This window comes from Musca vetustissima, unplaced genomic scaffold (assembly GCF_032173495.1).
Source record: "Musca vetustissima isolate MV318-11 ecotype Yass unplaced genomic scaffold, APGP_CSIRO_Mvet_v1 utg141280, whole genome shotgun sequence".
NCBI classification, from domain to species: Eukaryota; Metazoa; Arthropoda; class Insecta; order Diptera; family Muscidae; genus Musca; species Musca vetustissima.
In genome coordinates, this window is record NW_026882484.1 from 21592 (window position 1) to 27174 (window position 5583).

The following is a 5583-nucleotide window of genomic DNA, read 5'->3' on the forward strand; positions in this document are numbered from 1 at the left end:
ATAATGTTTGTAAGAGATTTATAGACTAAAGGAGATGACATGGTGTCTATAAAAAACATTGCTAAAGTCTTCTGTCTATAGATGATCTTTAGGATACATATTTGATCTTTAGAGGACCTGAGGAAGGTCTTTATACTATATATGACTCTATAAAGATCATCTAAAAATAAAATTGGTATTGGTATAATATTTTGATTTATATTCTACTTAAATGATTACAATTTGAATTAATGTTATTTTAAATTTTTATTAATTTACAAAATTTAATTTACTTGAGTTGAATTTTAAGGACGTGAATCATTGATCAGCTGACAATCTCTCTATAGTTAAGTCAAATGCAGAATTAACCAGCAAGGAAAGTAGTAAAGTCGGACGGGGCCGACTATATGATACCCTTCACCACTATGGATATATTAAACAGGACTATTATCATGAAATTGTATGAAATAAAATATGTGATAGTATGAAATAAAATATGTAAATGTGAAACGATCTATATCTATCCATAAACATGTCATTCGTTTGTTACAATGGAACAAACGTATGTAAATCGACTTCAAACAAATATCAATAGGTCAACCGTTGGGCTAGGTCTGCACTTCTAGAAAACCCAACTACGTTATTCTATGCTCAAATTTGTACGTTGTGCAAAATTTGATGTCAATCTAACAAATATGAGGAGTTTGATGCACAATTTACTTATATAAGGATGCTATATCCAAATATGAACCGATTTCAACGAAACTTGTCACAGGTTAGGTAAAGCTAATTTCAGTACGTTTTGTTCCTATCAGCCATATATTGATTCCTTGGTGCGTCAATTACTTAAAATCAATCAATAATATAAGGGAGCTATATCTAAATCTCAACCGATTTTCACTAAACATGGCACACATCATTCCAGATTAAAATCAAAACGCTATGCAACATAAGAACTTGGTACATTATTTTGATTAAATCGGACAAAAATATATATATAGATCTGAATCGATTTTCACGAAACTCAGCACAGATGATTCCAGCATCGATTCAGAACGCTATGCCAAATTTTGTGCTAAATGTGGTGCACCATTTACATTAAATCGGACGAAAATATATATGGGAGCTTTATCTAAGTCTTGAACGATTTTCACGAAACTTGACACACATAATTCTGGATTAAATTCAAAACGCTATGCAACATAAGAACTTGGTACATTATTTAGATTAAATCGGACGAAAATATATATATATATATCGATTTTCACGAAACTCAGCACACATCATTCCAGCATCAATTCAGTACGTTATGTCAAATTTCGTGCAAATCGAAAGATATATAGGGACTTTGGTGCACCATTTACATGAAATTGGACGAAACTATATATGGGAACTATATCTAAATCTGGACCGATTTTCACGAAACATACTAGACAATATTCTAGGCTCAATTTAGTACGTTATGCCATATAGGGACTTTGGTGCACCATTTTCATAAAATCGGACGAAACTATATATGTGAGCTATATCTAAATCTGGACCAATTTTCACGAAATTTGACAGACATCACTCTAAGCTCAATTCAGTACGTTATGCCAAATTTCGTGCAAATCGAAAGATATATAGGGACTTTGGTGCACAATTTACATGAAATCGGACGACAATATATATGGGAGCTATATTTAAATCTGGACCGATTTTCACGAAACATACTAGACAATATTCTAGGCTCAATTTAGTACGTTATGCCAAATTTCGTGCCAATCGAAAGATATATAGGGACTTTAGTGCACCATTTTCATAAAATCGGACGAAACTATATATGGGAGCTATATCTAAATCTATACCGATTTTCTGGAAACTTGGCAAACATCACTCTAGGCTCAATTCAGTACGTTATGCCAAATTTCGTGCAAATCGAAAGATATATAGGAACTTTGGTGCACAATTTACATGAAATCGGACGAAACTATATATGGGAGCTATATCTAAATCTGGACCGATTTTCACGAAACATACCAGACATCATTCTAGGCTCAATTTAGTACGTTATGCCAAATTTCGTGCCAATCGAAAGATATATAGGGACTTTGGTGCACCATTTTCATAAAATCGGACGAAACTATATATGTGAGCTATATCTAAATCTGGACCGATTTTCACGAAATTTGACAGACATCACTCTAGGCTTAATTCAGTACGTTATGCTTAATTTCGTGCAAATCGAAAGATATATAGGGACTTTGGTGCACAATTTACATGAAATCGGACGACACTATATATGGGAGCTATATCTAAATCTGGACCGATTTTCTCGAAACTTGGCACACATCATTCTAGGCTCAATTCAGTACGTTATGCCAAATTTCGTGCAAATCTAGGATATATAGGGATTTTGGTGCACCATTTACATGAAATCGGGCAAAACTATATATGGGAGCTATATCTAAATCTGGAACGATTTTCACGAAATTTGGCAGACATCACTCTAGGCCTAATTCAGTACGTTATACCAAATTTCGTGCAAATCGGATGATATATAGGGACTTTGGTACACCATTTACATGAAATCGGACGAAAATATATATGGGAGCTATATCTAAATCTGAACCGATTTTTCCCAATTTCAATAGGGTTCGTCCTTGGACCATACAAATGAGCTGTGCCAAATTTCATCCAATTCGGATAATAAATGCGACCTGTACTTTGCTCACAAAAATACATGGACTGACAGACAGACAGACGGACGGACATGCATAAATCGACTTAAAAAGTGATTCTATGCATATTCTCAAAAGGAACCATGTGTCTATCTCGTTTCCTTTTGCCTGTTACAAACATATGCACTGTACCACAGTGTGGTGAAGGGTATAAAAATCAATTAAAAAAAATATTTTTACTAGTAATATTTATACAAGAAGAACCACCAAAGTAAGCTTCAATTCCATTTGTTTTGTTGCTTTTAGCAGATGTTTGATAAAAAGAAGAAGTTGAATGCATACAATTTTCGAAATTATTTCACAGACCTTGAAAACTATTTGCATCGCTGCTCGCTCATATTAGACATATGCAAACTGACAATTAGAAGGACGAAAATTAACTATGTATATGTAAATATTCCAAATTAGTTGTTGATAGTTAGTTAGTATCTCATCCTACACAAAAATGTTAAAATTCAAAAGTTTGTTGTAACTATTCGCTCACAGCTTTTTGTTTTAGTTCGCAAAAGTTTAATTAGCACACAATGAATGTTGAGAATTGTTGATTTTGTCCTTGTCGTTCGCTAATAGCTTTTCGCTTTAAACAATTAGAAAGTGAGCACAAAAAATTAACAGTCAAATTTAGTAAAATGAGGTTGAAAACGAGACACATACGTTCGCATATAGATGTTAAACATTGTTCTTGACATATAAAAAGGTACCCCTGTTTTGTTAGTCTATCTATTCAGTATAATGTAGAATATTTTATCCTGTAACTGGCAGTAAAGTTCAATGCACGATGCACACTTCGAAGATATGACAACTCATAATAATAATTCTAATCCATCATTGTATATAGGATTTTTTACAATGTATTGTACCATAAGATGGAGGTATATTTTTTTATAATTGCCTATGCAGAAAATGCAAATAATTGGCATGAATTACATATCGCTCATTTGCTGCAAGACAGGCATAACGCAAACAACCTGATTTTCGAGTTAATGATGTACGATTGTTCGCTATAATAGACCTCAAGTTGTGTTAAACATGGATATGACTATCTCGTACACACTCTAATAGAGAAGCTGTAGAAGTTCCTCTGTCCCATATAAAGTGTGGGTAAATTGAAAACTTAAAACACATTTTCTGCAAAATCGGTTTTTTATACCCTTCACCACACTGTGGTACAGGGTATTATGTCTTTGTGCATATGTTTGTAACAGGCAAAAGGAATCGAGATAGACCCATGGTTCCTTTTGAGAAAATGCATAGAATCACTTTCTGAGTCGATTTATGCATGTCCGTCTGTCCGTTCGTCCGTCCACGTATTTTTGTTAACAAAGTACAGGTCGCATTTATGATCCCATTTGGATGAAATTTGGCACAGGTCACTTAATTGGCCCAAGGTCACTTAACACTAGAAAGCCGAAGGCGGTCATTTTGACCGCTTTCCAATTTCAAGTACAAAAGCAACTGTACATTTAATGACACTTTTATTTTAAATTTGGTGATTTGTTTATAATAAACGTAATTCTATGAGATACAAAAAGTCACCAAATTTTAAAAAAAAGTGTCATTAAATGCACAGTTGCTTTTTTACTTGAAATTGGAAAGCGGTCAAAATGACCGCCTTCGGCTTTCTAGTGTTAATTGGCCCAAGGACGAACAAAATGAAATTGGAGAAATTCGGCCCACGTTTAGGCATAGCTCCCATATAAGGGTACCCCCCTATTTTCGGTATTTTGAGGTTATTTAGCGCGTTTTGTAACTGAATTCGCTGAAATTTTGTACTTTGAGTTGTTATTGGGTAGCAAATCTCCCTATTAAAAATTATAAATATAGGTCAATTTTTTCGGATAGTCCCCATGTAAGGGTACCCCCAATTGGGGTTCTTGAGCTCGTTTTATAACTCTGAAATTTTGTACATTGGGTTATTATTGGGTACCAAATTACTCCACTAAAAATTATAAACATAGGTCCAGTTTTTCTGGTAGTCCCCATATAACGGTACCCCCAACATTTTTGGTATTTTGGGGGTTCTGATCATATTTTTCGACCGAATTGACTTAAATTACAGTTCTTATTAGACAGCAAATCTCTCCACAAACCTCCCTCCCAAAAATTATTAATATTCGCCCCACACACACAGGTCACTTAATAGGCCCAAGGACGAACCCTATTGAAATTGGAGATAATCGGTTCAGATTTAGATATAGCTCCCATATATATTTTCGTCCGATTTTAACATACTGATGCACCAAACTCCCAATAGTGATCCGATTGAGACAACATTTTGTACAGAGTATTGAATTAGGTCTAGATATTTATATGCCAAGTTTTGTTGAAATCGGTTCAAATTTAGATATAGCTCCGATGTATAGTTTCGTCCGATTTAGTGTAAATAGTGCACCAAACTCCCAAAAGTGGTCCGACTAAAACAAAATTTTGCACATAGTACTGAATTAGGTTCTGACTGATGTATGTGGAATTTTGTTGGAATCGGTTCAGATTTAGATATAGCTGTTATATATAGTTTCGTCCCATTTTATGTAAATGAAGCTCCATACTGCCAATATTTTTCCGATTGAGACAAAATCTTGCACAGAGTACTGAATTAGGTCCCGACAGATGTATGCGAAATTTCAATATCTACAGGATATTGTAGATATTAACCTGTCTTGCATGTACCCAAAGTGGTGAAGGGTATCGTATAGTCGGCCCCGTCTGACTTTTGAACTTTCCTTACTGGTTATTACATATGCCTGTCTTGCAGCAAGTGAGCGATATAATCTTGATCAGGGGAAAATTCTATATTGATTAAGCCACTATCTTTATACAGGTGAAATCACTATGTAACCAGCAATATTTAAAATTAAGAATAGGAATATGGTCATACAACGTT